Source organism: Cupressus sempervirens, chromosome 3, assembly GCF_028749045.1.
Source record: "Cupressus sempervirens isolate cs-2001-9-10 chromosome 3, ASM2874904v1, whole genome shotgun sequence".
NCBI classification, from domain to species: Eukaryota; Viridiplantae; Streptophyta; class Pinopsida; order Cupressales; family Cupressaceae; genus Cupressus; species Cupressus sempervirens.
In genome coordinates this window covers 1,120,627,514-1,120,647,320 of record NC_143120.1, presented here as the reverse complement: position 1 = coordinate 1,120,647,320, position 19,807 = coordinate 1,120,627,514, and positions in this window count along the sequence as shown.

Genomic DNA, 19,807 nt, shown 5'->3' with positions numbered 1-19,807 from the left:
TAACTCCAAAAATGTCATTTTTCGTCAATAATTTTGTCCTTTAGTTTAGACCCCCATAAAAGTCATATAATGAGTTGTTTAAACTTTAAAAATAGCCCTTCTACATTGTTCTAGAGACTAGACATGTTTTTAACAACTCATACACCTTTTTCCAACTCATAAACATGTGAAAACTACCCCAAATTTTTTTTAGAATTTTTACAAAAAATTCTAGAGTTTTTTCGACTACAATTTTCTAGAGTTTTCCATAAAAATAGCTTGCAAGGTTGAGATACAATTCTCAACACATTCGTAATCAAATTGGAATGTAACAACAAACTTTAACTGTTATTTGTTACCAAGTGAATGGTGGCAGAAAGAAGGAAGAGACTTCTTTAGGAAAATAATCACTTGCATTGGGAAAATGTAATTTAAATTGAATAAATATATAGCATACATAACTATAGTTTCAAATTTATGCATGGTGATCCTTCAATTATGGAGAACAAAGAATTTTTCTTCTCATAGAGGAGTTAAGAAGTAGAGTTCTTAAGTGTAAGATAATTAAGAGGGCTGAGAGCTAAATTACGAGTAATTGAATTTCTTAGGGAGGAGAAACGGTTTATCAAAGGTGAAAATATGATACTTGAAAAAGGAGGAGGAAGAAACCATTCTGAAAGAATTTTTGGAGTGTTGTTACAACTACTTGAAATGAAAAAAAAAAACAGCCAAGCATTGAGCCTCAAGAATTGGAAAAGTATTACTGATATAGTGGAGAAGAAAGGAGGTCACGATTGACAAGAGCCTGGAGGAGACGTACAAGAATGTGGAAAGGGAGAAGCATCCTACAGAAAGGTCACAACTTTCTCATCAACGCAATCGCTATTCAGTGAAGGCCAGGCTCATCTTAGTGCCTACACTGGAAAATGTACTCTTCTCCATATCTGTGATGAACTGAGATTTATATATATGCAATTATCGCTGTGATTTGAGAAAGTAGGATGCGATGTGTACAAGTTTGAGCTCTATTTTTTAGAATACATAGAAAAGGCTTAATCAAACCGAGCATTGTGCTCTTCATGCTGCTTGTTTTATTATTATTATTTATTTATGGGTGTACAGTCCAAGAAAAGTATCCAATCATTCAAGAGGGAAATGGACACTAGAGTCTTCAATTTTTTCCTTACTCGTATTACATTAATACCTATTCATTTCTAGGTTATCTTCTTTCCAACTAGTAGGGTGTGGATTCCTTTTTGGTATTGTTGAAGAATTGGCTGTAGAAGTTCTTTTGTTGTCTAGAATCTAAAGCCATAAACACCACCAATATTTCAAGGTTGCAAGATCTGGTCATATGACTTTTAGCCAAGCTTTCTAATAAATTCAAGAGAGTGATATGTTTGATTCATATCGTAATGGTGGACAAAGGACACTTTTTGTTTTACTATATATATTCTTCTAAGGCTTGGACGTTTTAAGCATAAGTGCAAGTTTACCTCTCGAAACAAATAGTTGACTAAGAATCCAGTCATAAGAAAATTAGATAGCTAAATGAATTTAGCAATAAATTTTTGGCATACTACTGAAACATACCTATCAATCAGATTATTTTCTATGCTTCAATTATAGAATTAATGTGACTAACAATTGGGATCAGCATCTTACAGTAACCGCTTCCCATTGCTAGCAAATTTAGATATCATTTACTAGAGAAAATAATGCAAGCTATTCTATGTTAGTTGCTGTTATTTTTTTTTGAAGATTGACAGTAAAAATAAACTTTTAGAGGTTTACCAAAACTACTATTTTTTCCTTTAGATCAATTGTAAAATTCCAAGTCACTGAAACACATAGTCTGGGGATTTTATCTTTAGAATTTGTTAGTAAAGGAGGACTAAACCTTTTCCTTAGTCAATTAAAGATTACGCATCTTTCTCTATTTTCAACTTAGCAAAGAAAATTTATGATTTGCCGGATCAACAAATAAACTTCTAATTTTTTTTTTTTTAAGATGTGTTGCAAAACAATCTTTCTTATTTTGCTTCTCACATGCTTTGATTTTCTTTACTCATTAGATCGTTACTGAAATCTGTGGTTTATCAATTAATTGATTCTCAGTTGACATAATGATAGGAATGATATGTGTCCATTCTAGGGAGAAAATACACGGCGATGAGACGTATAGAAACTTTCTTTATGGTCAGTGTTCTTTTATTTTTTATGTTATGACAAGATAGTAGTATAATCTGTTCCCTGTGAGTAAACTTTGATGAGCATCTGGTATCATCTGGAATTAGAACATATATAAAAAACATCTTTATATTTATCCTATGTTTCATTTCTTTTTCTTGGATATGACATTATCTGCTTGAGAAAATGATATCAAATGCTGATTAAATCTGTTATGCAAGGTAAATATGGAACTTTCAGTAGGAAAAGGTAATTGATTTACATATAGTTGTTGAGAGTGAAAGTTTCGAAGAAAAATACTTTTTTTCCTCATTATATAACATCGTAGAACAAATGAGTTGAGACTATATGATGATAGAAACTATACATTGTGTATTAAGGAAGTTGTTTTGAGATTTTTATACTTACAAAGGTTGAATACTATTTCATTTCTTTTTATGTAACGAACATATAATGACAATTAAGACAACCTTTACTTGTTATAATATGGGAGGGTGCTAAATGTGGGCTTATTAGGGAAGGGTAGTTCATGGGAAGAATATGTGTTTATTCCTTTCTACATGAGATTTTGATACTTTTTTGACTGGTTATATGCTTGGACAAGCTTTAAAATGAATGCATATGTTTGAAGTGGATGGTTATATTTATTTTCTCACTGTCAAATCCATGTGCATGTTATCTATTAGGCATATGTGCATGTAGAATTAGGGACTTGGTTGCACCAGATCCATCCTATCCAATTGTCCCAAGTTGCTAGGTTACTCGAGCAAGGTTAGGGAGTTCTTCGTGTCAGGAAGAACCTCGGTGGAGCTAACCACTCCATGGTTAGGCAGTAAAAGTGCTCAGGCCACACTCCCACCTCATTATAGTAGATGAACAACATTCCAAGGGCTTTGGAGACAGGGCTTTCATGCAGATGGACACAAGGTGACACTTATTATGATGATCTCTGACATTACTTTTCACACATTTTAGTGTTATGACTTCTTACTTTGACAATGAAATTGAAAGTTCTATATACCTAGATCATCCTTCTATGATGTACACATCCATGTTGTGACAATTAGTTGATTTATCTTATGTAATCATAGCTTGTGATGATATTTTTGTACATCTTGCTTCCCTACCAATGATTGATATGTATGCTTTTATTTCTTTAAATAGAAATACTTTTATTATTTTTGACATATTTAATATTTGATTTTTTCTATTCAAACTGACTCTTTTATATTTGATGAATATTTTCTTATGTGGAAATGATAGTAAAATCCAATCATTACAATACCCATGTAAAGTTGATTCATGTATGTTTTCAAAAATGTTAATGTGTGGAGCCATAAATCTTTTGTGCACATGCATGCTCGTAAATGTGGATATGTATTATTACTATCACTTGTACCTATAGGTTCAAGGTTATGTCAATTGTTAAATCATTAGCATTTGGACATGACAATCAATTTTCCAAAAGAATGTAATATAAAATATGACATATAAAACATTATGTTGAACACCTCACTTGTCAAATAATAGGTGTGGATCCTCTGTATTTTATAAAATTATGCAATGATTCACATGCCTTGTGTATGCTTGTTCATGGTGTTTATAGAGCATGGAAAAAGTTAGGTGAGAGACATGGAGTTGTGTTGGACAGTCCTACCAGGATAGCAACATTAAAGAATGCATATAAAAAAAAAAATTGATTACTTTGATATTTCTACTTATATATATCAAAAGCAAACTGATACCTTCCTCATGGTAGCTTAATCAATAATGAATTTTTCTTCATAAATGTATGCTTTAACCTTGTGTGACTTTGATAGACTATGGTAACAATGACCACTGTAGCTATAGGAAACCCTTTTGAGTGCCAATCAAAGAAGTGATGTGAGTTTCACAATTCCAATTATTGCAACTGACGAAGTTATCCTACAAATTAACTATGATTGGTAAGGCAAACATTAACCTATGATGCCACTAATAGTGAGATAGTTTTTGATGAAATTCATACAATTCAAAGAAAGAAAAATCCATTATGGCCTTTGAAACTTATCTCTCTCATGGTCTTTAGTCACTGCTATGAGTTTTGTCTCCTTCTGTTGTCGATCTTCTTAGTGCAACCACTCTTATTGAGAACTTAAGTTCTCTATTCCCATATAAGGTGAGGTTAAAAGGCATAATTCTCACCACGTGTTGAGAGAAGTTGTGCATGTATTTTTACTCTAATGTAATGATAGATGTTTGATTTATTATATTCAATAGTTGTTACCTCACTATAAGTTTTTTTTAAAGAAGTGTTATGTCATTCCCAAAATTGTGTATTACTTCACTAAATACTTGGCTTATAGGAGAAACATCCCAAACCATTTGACCTTTATTCAAGTCCACTCAGTATACAAAATTCTATCCTTTTAAAGAAATATAGATCAAATCAAACTACTATTATATTTCTCAAAAATAGATAAATGACTAAAATCAAAGTTTTTTTTATAGTTGACTTATGGTTAAAATTTTGAATATCAAGGAATAACATATTGTGTTTCATCAAATTTCATCAATTATGTTCATCTTGAATCAACTTAACTCATGCATGTGTTTAGACGTTAATGATTGTTCATCAAATATAATCTTAGGCAATAACTAAACCTTAATATCTAGAAGACTGTGAGTTCGCTACCATCCATGGGATGGAATAAAACATTCAGAAAATGAACAAAACATACATGACAATATATTGTCAACATATTTAAATTGAAATAATAAACCTTTTTATGTAGTTGTGTGCTAGTCCTAAAAAATATTGCACATTAAGGATTGTAAAGGATGCCCTTTTATAAAGAAACAAAAACTTAAAATTGATCAATAAAATACTTGATTTATGAGATACTCATTATCCTAAAACCTATTGATGAGTGAAAAGAAACAAATATTGTTGAATCAAAGGTGACAATGTCAAAAGGATGGGACATTTTGTGATCTGTACCCTACTAGTTCTTTATTTGAAAATTGAACTTAGTGAAAGATAAACACATATCCACATACATTTGCAGGTTAGCTCTTACCATCAACTATGGGTTATGCTTGTACAAAAGTTTCAAATATTTGTGTGCTATTAATTTAAGATGATAGAAAACTTACAATACACAAGATTTGTGAAATATCATTGCCACTCTTACAGATTTTATGTACATGCATTCTTCCAGATTTCATCCTTGAAAATTTTGCAAATAAGCAAGAGTATCCTCCATTGAATTTTGTTGATGATTTGAACAGTTTGATGATCTAAGGAGTGTAGAATAATTTTTTTTCTAACAAACTCACCTTAATCACAAAGCATATATCTCAGTTTGATTATTAACTTAGCATCTCTTGATCTACTAATAAACAACATATGTTCTTAATACCAGTTAATGGAAATATTTTCTTTAAATAAAAGACATTATTCCTTAATATCAACACATGATGCCTTGTAAGAAAATAGGACAATGTTGATTGTGTACTATCATATTAGGATATTTCTTCTTCATTCTCCTCAACATGTTCATTGTCTACACGATGTTACTAGTTAAATTATTTATCCTTCTAGTATGCATCATAATGCAATTGCCTGAGTTTTTCAAAAAGCTTGTTCCTATTTACATCAAGAATTGAAGAGTCAAGACATGTTGAGAATAAAAAAATATGGCATAAAAAAAAATTGTACATCAAGGGATCCAAATTCAAGAAATCCTTAATAATAAACGAAGAGTCAAAAGACAACCCAACCACAGATAAGAAAAATGTTGACACAAGAATCATTATAGATCTATGTACAAGGCGTAAGGGTAAGATAAAGAATATCAAGATGATGCAATTTCAAGAATATTTCAAGATAAAAAAATCCATACAATAAAACTATTGTAGTAATAATTGTTCTATCAAGTTGTTATGGATATATATGCATTGGCAGGCAAGTATTATGGATAATTCTTATGCTTTGAATTGGATCTTGAAATTATTTTTCTATAATTCAAATCTCCTACAATATCATGGATCTTCTCATTAACTTAGAATGTAAAGTGCAAATCCTCCTCACAAAAATATGACAAAGTCCACCAGCTAAAAATATAGGTGTGAAAAATTCTCTATATTGGGTATTTAATGACAAGAAAACAAATTAGTTATCAGTTCACATTGATAAAGAATAAAATAAGTACTATATAATTTTCATCCATTTCATATACGTTTATATAGTAAATTTTTAAAAATATTATCCATATACTAACCCTACGATGTTGTGATTAGTATATGGATATAAAATCTCCTAATATGTCATGGATCTTCTCATTCTCAGAGTAAATTCTGAATTTTTTTCTAAAGAACTATGACAAATCCTCAACAACTAAAAACTTGAGTTTTAGAAATCCTTAGTATTGGGTGTTTAATGCTAGGAAAATAAAACTTAATTGTTGATTGCCATTGAGAAAGAATAGAATAAGTATTGCATCAATATCAGTCATTTCATATAAACATCAATAAACAAATATCATCAACATACTAAATCTCCCCATCCCATTCCATGTCCTCTATCTCATCTCTAGAAGAATTCTAATCACTACCTCATTTGCTACTTTCACTTCTTATATTTGCAATTTTACTCTATTCAATTTGTTTGGATTATGCATGTGTTGCAACATCTACATTTTTGACTTCATTTGATGATGAAATGCAATCTATAATAAGCATTTTCTTCCCTTAGTTTAAAGGTGTCATTTTCTTATTTTTTGACATGCTATAGAGATTCTTTGATATACCATTGCTAGATGACATCCTTAACTTTTTCTATGAATTTGTACAATTATAATTGGTCACCCTTAATATAAAATTTATTCCAATAAGATTCTAAGAGAAAAGATATCCTCACTTGCACTATTGATATCTTTGGAAATCACTAGAAATTTAATTCTATTTCCAATAATTCTTTCAAGAGATAAAGACTCTCTCTCTCTCTCTCTCTCTCTCTCTCTCTCTCTCTCTCTCTCTCTCTCTCACTCACTCACACACACACACACACACACACACAATTAATTGAAAATTTCATACTTATTCCTTTGAACCTACTAAATTTATTTCTAAATATTTCACCATGTTTTTTATGTCACTTTTTCTAATGTAAATAATAATTCAATATTTATCTCTTTGTTGAATGTCATTATTAACTTATGATAAATGACAATGACCCTTGGTCAAGGGGGTTCAAATGTTCAAGGTGTCATCCTAGCTTGAGGAAAGTAAATTTTAATAATTTTTTATTAGTTAGTGACATCTCACTAAATGTAACACTATCCCCACTTTTTAGCAAAAAAAAATCATTTTAAATGATAAAACCATAAAACATCAATTCACATTATATCTAAGTTCTTAATATATTGTTCAATATAATTGAAAAAAGATGTTCTATGTTGAACATGTTGTTTATAGAGTAGAGTTGTATAAAAAATGGAACACATTAGGTTTTTTAAATTCAAACTTACCTACATGCTTGAATAAGGGAGATCACATTATTATCTATTAGGCTTAAAATAGTGTCTATGAAAATCATTTCTATATATAAAATTGTATTTAGATCATAGTGAGCCATTTTAGTTATTATAATTGAGACCTGTAATAAACCACTTTTATCTCACAGATATGATGGGTGTCTATGTGCATTGCGAACATAATTAATCTAATAAAATTTCAGAGGTAGCCTAAATTCACGGTCATGATCATGTGAGTTTGTATTTAACTACCATATAGATGCCTATAGGCATTTAGGGTGCAGTGATGATTGTTTGTATCAATTTGAAATTTTATTGCACAATATAAATAGGTGTATATACACATATATAATATATTTATGAAATTATACATAAGTAATTGCATCTAAAAAATAACAATGTGTAAATTGGCTATTAATTTCAATAAATCAATATTTGCTAATGTTTTAATTCCAAAAAAAATAGACAATTTTAGGAAAAGCGATGATGAGGGGCCCTGATTAATTCCATTGTCTAAGCACAACAAATAGAAATAGTATGATTGACTAAAGTTTGATGAAAGATCAATGTATCATTATAATTTTTCCTTTCCCATTTAATCTATCTCCTTGGAATGCAAATTTTTGACCATACTTATGAGACTAAGTTTGATTTGCCAAATTGTAGACATAAATCTTGTGGTCCAGGCAAACAATAATTTTATACTTGTAGCTGATGCATCGGACCTCGTCGTCATCCCACGTCAATGGGCATTGCGGATTTGAACCCCCACCAATGATGCCAAGGATGTTGCAGTGGAAGAGAATCTCCATGATTACTATGCTACCCCCACCGCTAAACTCCCACCAGAAGGAAACGTCCATCTGTTCCATAGGATACACGCCTACTATCCTGAATATTGAATCGCCTGATGGATTTTGTGTCATCATCATTGGCTTTGGACATTCAGAAGATGTGCGAAGTTTGATGGTGTTCTTACTCACCACTGCCATGGTGGCGCAAATATTAAATAAAATGCAGGCCCTAAATCCACATGAGGAAATTACAAATGTCTTTGACTGCCCTTTTTCTCTGACTTGAACCAACACTTCCTGGATATTTTGAGATCCCCATCACTGTTGTGTGCGAATCAGCTCCACTGCTTTTCCACTGATGACGTGTATGCTGAGGTCTTTAATCCATCTTTCTATTCCTTCCTAACAACAGACCTCATCTAGCTCCTCATGCTTTATTCTAAGCGAAGAAATTAATTATCGTGCTTCATATAATTCGATCATGTGTTAAATATAAGTTGTTAGTCCAAACTGTTCAATACGGCTTACTTAGCGCATCGGTTGATGAATATTTCTTCCTTTATATTGATTGTCACACGTTTCTAGCATTATAAGTTCGAGTTTTTCTTCCTTTAATCAATTCCTGCCTCACTTATTTGTTGATATATTTTTAAACATTCTAAAATTTTGTCAAGAAAACTTATTATATTAGAAGGAGATGTCGACAGGTGTGATAGTTGAATGGACAACATAGATTCCCATGCTTCATGATAAGAAAAGAAAGTCAAAACATGGATTTGAATAATTAGTAAATATTTGTGGCATAAAAAATAATTGGGTAGGCTGTCTATGGAGCAAGGTAGTGTACTTTCTTTTAGAGTTGTTTTCCATAATGTTGAGAACATGCATCTCAACTTTGCAATCTTCTTTTGTAAAATTCTAGAATTTGTTTGTGGAAGTTTTCCACTTGTTTATACATTGGAAATTGGTTAATGAGTTGTCAATAATGAGTCTTGTCCATAGTAGCATATAGGTGGGTCATTTTTAGAGCCTTGATGACTCATTTTGTGACTTTTATGGAGGTCTAGACTAAGAGACAAAATTGTGGACGAGATTACTAGTTTAACTTGGTTGTTTTTTCATATTGGAAATGTAAATGTCAAAAATGGGTAACATGTGGCATGGTAGTTTTGCCCATGGTTTTGTAAAACCACAAGTGGTTTCCAAGTTGTAAAATCACTATAAAAGGAGGGCTTGGGGAGATGTTTGTGTAATTAAGTTCAATTTGCAAGACTGGCGCTAGGAGGAGTCTCTTCGAGTTTGAGTTGTGGTGATGCGCTCTTGTAAGAACTTGCACTGCAAGTGTATTGCAATCATCTTGGTTGATAATACATTGTGCGAGTTTTGGAGGGTGGGGCTTTTCTCCTGGATGGGTTTCCCCATGGTAATCACTATGTTATGTGTTCTTTTTTATTCTGATTATATTATTATGCATTTCTTGAGATCTCTGCAATGATTAGTTGAATTTGCATAATCATCCTCTCAAAGATTAGCATAGGAAGTGATTCCATGCACCTTTGCTTCCTTACAAGTGGTATTAGAACCTAGCCAATTTTGGTTCTATTTGTTGGGTACAGGATTTTTTGAGCTAATCAAGGTTTGAGTGGGAGCTTGTGCAGAGTATTTCATTTCTGTGTTGCAAGATTGAAAAGATGGCAAGCATGTCAAGGAGAATTAATATTGAAAAGTTTTCTAACATAAACTTTGAGATGTGGAAGCTGAAGATGGAAGATCTATTGACTGATCAAAGATCTATGGAATGCGATTGATGAGAAAAAGTTGAGGCCCACAAATCTGACTTTAGCCACACAATATGATGTGATAAACAAAAAGGCTAAAGGTCTCATCAGATTGTGTCCTGTAGACTTGATTCTAATTAATGTCCATGAAGAACCTATTGCAAAGAAGCTTTGGAAAAAGCTAAGTGAGATTTATCAAGCAAAATCACTTGTGACCAAGATTTTCTTTAGGAAGAAGTTGTATTTCTTGAGAATGGAAGAAGGTGGACATTTTTTTGAGCATTTGGAAAGGTTTCATATGTTGGTGACTTAGTTGACATTAGTAGGGGTGCCAATGGATGAAGAATAAAGGTGTCAAATCTTGCTATGTTCATTGCCAAACTGATGGGATAGTCTTGCGATGGCTATAGGGAGCAGTTTAGTTGTCTTGAAGATGGAGGACATTGTTGGTTCTCTACTTTCTGAGGAGATGAGAAGGAAGGTCTTTCTGAATGCCAAAGAGGCTTTGAGTGTTTGTGGAAGACCAAAAGAAAGAGGCAAGAATGAAAAGTAGCATGGCCATTCTAAGTCCAAAAATAAGGGGAGATCAAGATCTCCTAGTAAGTCCAAGGCAATCTGCTAGAATTGTAGCAAACCTAGACACTTTCGAAAGGATTGCAAATAGGAGAAGAAAAAGAAGAAAAAGAAGAAGAAAGATTCTAATTTTGAGTCCGAGAAGGAAGATGGCGATGCTTTCATCACAGCCTTGGCCACTCATGTAGGAGAAAATGCATGGTTAATAGACTTAGGTGCATCTTTCCACATGACTCCTAATAGGAACTGGTTTAGTAAGTATGAAAATTTTGATGGTGGTAAGGTGTATTTGGGTGATAATTCAGTACTTGATATTGTTGGTCATGGAAGTATTCATGTGAAATTTTCTAATGGTAGAATTAGAAGATTTGATGGTGTCTTGCTTGGACTAGCAAGGAATTTGTTATTTGTTAGTAAGCTAATAGATGCAGGTGTGCATGTATAGTTTTCTGAAGCAGGTGTAAAAATGATGAGAGGTGCTATGGTAATAGCAAGAGGAAGTAGATTAGGTACATTGTACCAGCTTGATGCGTGCACAGTTGAGTGCAATAGTACTTTTAATAAGGTTGTGAAAAAGACTACGCAATTGGAGAAGGAGAAGATTTCTCTTTCAGTAGATGGTCGTGGTTTTTGGGTACCCAAGGGTGCTTTGTCTACCAAATCAAAGTTGCCTGCAAAGAAGACCATGTTATGACACCAAAGACTTGGCCACATAAGTGAAAAGGGTCTACGAACCTTGAAAAATAAGAACCTTGTTGATGGGTTAAATGACTGCAATCTTGAATTTGATTTTTGTGAGCATTGTATCTATGGTAAACAAAACTGCATTCAATTTTACTCGAGTTCTCATAAGTCTTCATGTATTTTGGATCTAATCCATTCAGATGTATTTGTTCTAGTTGATGTTCCTTCTATTGGTAGATCAATTTATTATGTTTCTTTCATTGATGATTTCAGTAGAAGAACATGGGTTTATTTCCTTAGGAGTAAAGCTGAAGTTTTTAGTCATTTCAAAGAATTTAAAGCAATGGTTGAATTGCAGTCTGGAAAGAAAATAAAATGTTTGAGAATTGATAATGGTGGTGAATTTTGCTCCAATGATTTTGACACATTTTGTAAAGATCGTGGTATTAAAAGAGAGAAGACAACTTTGTATTCTCCATAGCAGAATGGAGTTGCAGAAAGAATGAATAGGACCTTGATGGAGAAGGCTAGGAGTATGCTGAGTGGTGTTGGACTAGAACAAAAATTCTAAGTTGAAGCTGTAGTCACTTCCTGCTACCTAATAAACAGGTCTCATACATTAGCTCTTGTTGATAAGATGCCAATCGAAGCATGGTTAGGCCACAAGCCTTCACTTAGACATCTAAGAGTGTTTGGTTGTGAGGCATATGCTCATGTGCCTAAGGAGAAGTGGACAAAATCAGACAACAAAGTTGTCAAATGTACCTTCATTGGGTATAGTTATGGTGTGAAAGGATACAAGCTTTGGGATCTTATTGTACAAAGGGTATTTTATTCCAGAAGTGTTATTTTTAGAGAAACTAAGCCTTCTTAGATTACAGTGTAGCTAGAATAGATTGACGAAAAGAAAGATGTGATTCAACTTCCTGCTACACCTAAGAAAGTTGAAACGAGGCTCTTAGAAAGATGAGATGTTGAAGAGAGCTCTCTGAGTTCTAAATCATCAGAGGAAGAGGGAGAACCTAATCATGAACCTAAACCTCCTAAACCTGAACCAGATCTTGTTCGAAGATGTACTAGACAAAGGAAACCACATGAAAGGTATGGGTATTCTCCTGATGATTGGAGGTGCATATTTTCATTGAATGCTAATATTGATGAACCGAGATCTTAATAAGAGGCCCTTGGTATGAATGATTTAGAGTTCTAGAAAATAGCCATGAATGAAGAAACGATAGTTCTTAAGAGGAATCAAACATGGGACCTTGTACCATTGCCTGAAGGATGGAAGCATGTTGGTTGTAAATGGGTGTCCAAAAGGAAGATGGATTCAGATGGAAGCATTGAGAAGTATAAAGCACATTTGGTTGCAAAAGGTTACTCTCAGGTTGAGGGAGTAGATTATGGTGAAATTTTTTCTCCAGTAGCCAAAATGACATCCATTAGATTTTTGTTTTCTATTGCAGTAGCTTATGATCTAGAGATCGAACAAATGGATCTGAAAACTACTTTCCTTCATGGAGATTTGGAGGAAGAAATTTTCATGTCATAGCTAGAGCACTATGTGGTGAAAGGTAAAAGTGATTTGGTCTGTGAATTGTAGAGATCCTTGTATGGTTTAAAATAGAGTCCTAGGATGTGGTACCAGAAGTTTGATACATATGTGTTGAGTTTGGGATTTGTGTGATCTAAATCTGATCACTGTATATATTTCAAATCTGATGGTGATGGTTTCCTGGTTATTTCCTTGTATGTCGATGACATGTTGTCTATTGGCAAAGGAAAAGGTTTAATTCCAGAGTTAAAATCTCAACTCTCGATAAAGTTAGGCACATTCTAGGAATGGAGATTATGAGAGATACATAGAATAGAAAGCTTTGGCTAGGCCAGAGTAAGTATGTTGGTACTATTTTGAAAAGGTTTAATATGTAGGATTCAAGACCATTGAGTGTTCTTGTTACTATGGGAACAAAGCTTTCTAGCTCATAGTGTCCTACGTCCCCATTGGAGATGGAAGAGATGAGTCAAGTACCATATTAGAGTGCTATTAGAAGTTTGATGTATGCTATGGTTTGTACAGGACTAAACATTGCCCAAGTAGTGGGAGTACTTTCTCGTGATATGTCTAATCTAGGAAGAGCACATTGGGATGCAGTAAAAAGGGTTTTTAGATACTTGTAGGGTACCTTAGAGTACTCAATATGTTTTCATGGAATAAGAAATGAGCATTCCTAGATATTTGAGGCTATGTGGATTCGGACTAGGCCAGTGATGCTGATAGAAGAAGATCCACCAGTGCATATGTGTTTACATTATTTGGTGGTGCAATTAGTTGGATGAGCAAGTGACAGGCTACTCATGCGTGCAAAGAAGCCGTCTAGCTAAAGAGATTATGTTTAGATATAGAGTTCAAATAGTGTGCAGCGACAATTTCTAGTGACAGTCGGAGTGCAATCTGCCTAGCAAAGAACTCGACTTTTCATGCAAAGACCAAGCACATTGATGTACAATATCATTTTGTGAGAGATATGGTCTAGGACGGCAAGGCGAAGCTGAAAAAGGTAGAGACTTTGGTGAATGTTGCTCATGCATTAACTAAGCCCATGAGTATAGAGAATTTCAGATGGTGTTTAGAGTCTATGGGCCACTCAGCCCCTAGCAATCAAGTCCATGATATTTAGGATCCCCTAACTCTTGAAAGGTGTTCGACAAGTGGGAGAATGTTGAGAACATGCGTCTCAACCTTGCAATCTTGTTTTGAAAAATTCTAGAATTTGTTTGTGGAAGTTTTCCACTTGTTTATATATTGGAAATTTGTTAATGAGTTGTCAAAAATGAGTCTTTTCCATAGTAGAATATAGGTAGGTCATTTTTAGAGCTTGATGACTCATTTTGTGACTTTTATGGGGGTCTAGACTAAGAGACAAAATTGTGGACGGGATTACTATTTTAGCCTAGTTGTTTTTCCATATTGGAAATGTAAATGTCAAAAATGGGTAACATGTGGCATGGTAGTTTTGCCCATGCTTGTGTAAAATGACAAGTGATTTCCAGGTTGTAAAATCACTATAAAAAGAGGGCTTGGGGAGATGTTTGTGTGATTGAGTTCAATTTGCAAGACTGGTGCTAGGAAGAGTCTCTTCGAGTTCGAGTTGTGGTGATGCGCTCTTGTAAGAACTTGCATTGCAAGTGTATTGTAATCATCTTGGTTGATAATACATTGTGTAAGTTTTGGAGTGTGGGGTTTTTCATCTAGAAGGGTTTCCCCATGATAATCACTATGTTATGTGTTCTTTGTTATTTTGATTATGTTATTATGCATTTCTTGAGATCTCTACAATAGTTAGTTGAATTTGCATAATTGTTCTTCAAAGATTAGCATAGGAAGCGATTCCACGCACCTTTGCTTCCTTACACATAAAAATTGTGAAATAGTAGGTTTACTTTTTCTTTTAATATTTCTGAGTGGGAATATTCATTGTGGAAAGTGTATTATATGAGGTTAAAAATATATATAGGAAATTATGTCAATGGAAAAATATAAAATTTGCATATTTATTTTGAATTTAAAATGTGTCACTGCCGATTTTTTAATGGAAGTTATGTGAAGTTCTTTTATAAGTTATTCTAGTGAATAGTTAGTTTAATAAAGTGCCTTGAGTGAGTCTTATTATATATTCATATTTCTAATTTATTCTAAACTTTAAATATATATCTTGTACATTTATAAACTCTAATTATTTCAGTTTTCCAATGATTTTATCTTTAATGTTTATGTAGATTACATTTTTCCTTCACAATCATTATGCAATGTTTCTAATTAAGTTTTGAAGTTCAATCTTTTTAGTTATTGATATACTTGATTTTGTGTTAGGATTGATTGTGAAGTCTAATATTATATTCATACTTTTGCATCTTGAAATATTATGTATAAATTATACATACATGTCTTATACATTTATTCCCTATTTTACCTTTCAATTAATTCCTTTCTAATACTTAAATAACTTTTACCTCAAGTTGATTATGTGTTGAACCCAACTAAAATCATATTAGATTATTCTTTGATTTCAAACACTCAAGAGTTTATCAATTCTCAATTGTAAAATATGTTAAAATTAAAAACACCTACGATGAATAAAATTTAAAAATGTACACTAACCTACTCAAAGCTAGAAATACATTGATATTGGATAGAAATAATTAATTTGGAAAAGATTATAATAAGCTAAAATTTATGGTGAACCATCTACAAGTTTTTAAATTTCTCGCGAAGGTGAGTTGAAAGCATATAATAAGGACAATTAAATAAACTATGTAAATTTTAACACAATTATAACAATCTACTAGAGAAATTTACACTCATGAGATGAACTTGCATCAAACTATCGATGCTACTTTATTATGATTGAGTGAATAGAGAAAAAAATTATACAAAAGAAATTACAACACCATAGATGAAAACAAGAAGTCACTTGAATAGAATAACTAAATAGCTAATTGACACATTATTAAAACTATTAAGATTTTCTCAATTTAGTTTAAGTTTTTGCCAAATCTAATGCATACATGAAATTACCTTAATGAAAAAAGGATTTCTTTTTATTTGATCTCTTAGAATCCATGGTTTTCATCCTCAAATTTTATATCTGAAAATGAACTATGTTCAAAGAATGAATAAAATTGATAGATTGAAAAAAATACAAACCAATAAGGCTTCCTTACTTATATAGAAGGTGTAGACATGTACTCCAATGTTTATTTAGATAAAATATTATTTAAAAATATTTTCAGATATGCAATCTCAATATAGGTCCCATAAAGAGTTATTGTAGTGTTCTATTCGTACAAAATCTAATCGTTTAATTAATGTAAAATAATGGACACATTTGATTGTCTACTAGGTAGTTTTTGTATTGTTAATGATATGACTAGAAGAGGAAAAGGTTAGAGATACAAATATTTTGGAATCAAAATTGTCATTAGATTCAAAAAAATCAAATAGATGCAATATTGGAAAAGCATTAAAATATCTTTATTTTAACAATAAGGATCCACTACACTATCAATTGAAACATTGAACTGACGTCAATGTAGAGACAAATTTACCAAATGACCTTTTGAGATCAACATTGTAAAATTATGAGACTGAATGATACTTTGAAGAGTTAATTTAAAGGTTCATATTCAATCAAATAAATCTCCTTGTAATAAGTACCATGACGAGAACCTGACAAGCATGCACCATGTGTATTAAGGTGTTGCTCCACTATCTATCTTCTTGCATATCCACATTCATAACACAATGTTCACCCATTTATACTAAAATGTGGTTGTCAATTAGTGGCTCATGACTAGTTGATTTTCTTTTTAGCATCACTACCTTTCACATCTTATCTATGCATACATTATTTTATTTTTATATGTCGTTGTGCATAACATTCAAGCTAAATAGTGTAATTTATTGAACATGATTGACAAGTGGAATTATTCCTACCAATAGATTGGAGGATAGAACATGTACATACCTAAAAATCTTTTAAAATGTCTTCAATCCACTTCTCTATTCCTTCCAAACAGCTAACCTAATCTCGAGCATTCTGTTCTATTTTGAAATGAACCTTAATCAAAGAAATTAAAGACTGTGCTTCATATAATTTAGTCATTTGTGTTAAATATAAGTCAGTTAATCCAACTGCTCAACACAACTTACATGGCACATCAGTTGATGAACGTTTCTTCAACTATTTTGATGGTCATGTGTTTTTGACAATAAGTTTATGTTTTTCTTCGTTTAATAGATTCCTACCTAGTTTCTTTGCTAACATATTTTTAAAATATTTTAAAATTCAGTCTAGAAAACAAATTATATTAGAAGCAGATGTCATCAGGTGGGAGAGTTGAATGGACAACATAGCTATAATGGGCACCCCCGAATGTCCCAAAAACTAAACCAAATTGTTGAAAGGGATTATGTCAAACAGTTTGCATTCAACCTCTTATTTCTCCGTTTAATGTTTTAAACCGCTTATAACTCCAGAAATCAGATGTTTATTTGTTTGTTGTGTTTTGTGCATGGAATTGGTATCATACAACATAAACAAGAAAGAAACTACTATAATATGCAAAGTGGAAATGAACTGCTGCCAATAAAATGTTATTTTCAGAATTCATAAAACCAAATACATGGCAGATTTATCAACTCACTAATTACTTCAGCATTATTGACATAATACTCCAGCCCATGGTTTCGAACTTGCTGCTATAGTACTTTGTCCTTCAATCAGTCCACTACCTTGGTAATATCATTCCCTCAAAGCAGCATAATCATCGGACAAGTAGTGAAGAAGATATAAGCAAAATACCAAATTTGCCTGTAGCCGAAAATGCAACTAAGATGCCTGATAATGAAGCCGATAACAAAGAATTCCAAAGGCCAAATCCCGAGGGAATGACGTCTAGAATGTTATAAGAGAGGATAAACGTCCTCAAATGCCAAGAACGGAGCTGTAACTCACACACCAATTTCTTCTCATATTCAACCCTGGCTAATGAAGCTACAAATGCTTCCTTTTATTCTATTTCCAAGGGTCCGCTCAACTCATATGGACAATGTGGGATAAAAGATGTGTAGTATATAAAACATATATTAAAATACTCTTTATGTCTCCCTTGGGTACACATCCCCATAAAATAAATATTAAAGTAACACTTTAATATTTTACAATTAAATTAGACGTTACTTTAATAAAACTTCAGGCATTAAAATGTATTAGCAATTAGACTCCGAATAATGCGAGTGATAGCTCATCAGAAAGCTTTCACCAAGGAGTATCAAATCCAATCACTAAAATTGACCTGCACTGTGTCTTGCCAACTTACTAAAAATAGTAAGTATGCCTGAAACTGAGTAAATCAACTTCGCTTTGGCCCAAACTAGAAATGACTAGGCCAAAACACTCTAGGATCCCATTAAACCCTTCGTTAGCCCTCAGGACCATGTAGAACAAGGCTAACACACACACACTTGGTCAATTGCTAAAATGGGGACATTACAGTCCGCCCCCCTTGAAATTGCTTGTCCTCAAGCAATCTCAGTCCAGCCTGCTAAATAACTTGCTCACTCTCCCATGTGGAATCTTCCTCTGGCAGGTCTCTCCATCTGACCAAATACTCCTTCACTATCCTATTTCTAAGCTTCCTCTCTCTACTGTCTAGAATAGCCTTGGGTACTAACACAAGCTTTCCCTCCTCATCCAAAGGGGGTAAATCTGTAGAAGGCACTACATTCTAACCAATGGATTTATTAAGCCTAGACACATGAAACACATTGTGCACTCGATTGCCCTCTGGAAGCTCAAGCTCATAGGCGACTTTGCCCACTTTGCGAATCACCCTGTAGAGACCATAAAATCTAGGTTTCAACTTTTTAGCTCCGCTCTTCTTGAGTGATGACTGTCTATATGGTTGTAACCTCATGTAAACCATATCCCCTACCTCGAAGCTACGCTCTATTCGGTGCAGATTAGCATACAATTTCTGTTGATTCTAGGCCTGTTGTATATTCTCTTTGAGCACTTTTAGGATGTCCTAACTATCCTGCAATAAGTTTTTGGCTTTGGGCACTCTACTATCCCCCAAAACTAAATCCATGAAGCTAGGTGCTTCATAACCATAGAGTGCCATGAAAGGAGTCATCTTGATGGACATATGATAAGTGGTGTTATAACAATACCCTCCCATATGCAACCATCTAATCCAAGCCTTTTGTTGTGTAGTTACATAGTTCCTCAAATATCCTTCCACCCATTTATTCACAATCTCTGTTTGCCCATCTGTTTGTGGATGATAACTAGTGCTAGGTGTAAGATCTGTACCACATAACCTAAACAACTCTTGCCAAAAAACACTCATAAACTTACTATCCTGGTCGCTGACAATGAATCTGGGCAGCCCATGTAATCGGAATATCTCTCTAAAGAAAAGATCTGCCACCTGTGCTATTGTGTAAGTGGACAGAATAGCAAAGAAGTGAGAAAACTTCGTCAAGCAGTCCACCACCACATAGATGCAATCCCTTCCCTACACTCATGGTAAACCAGTGATGAAGTCCATCGAAATACTTTCCCATTTCCTATCAGGAATAGGCAAGGGTTGTAATAAACCTGTAGGAAATGTGTGCTCTCCATTATTCTGTTGACAAAGCACACACTCCCTGACATACCTCTGAACATCATCCTTGAGCCCTTTCCATGAAAACTGCTCTCGGATCTACCTGTAGGTCTTGAAAACC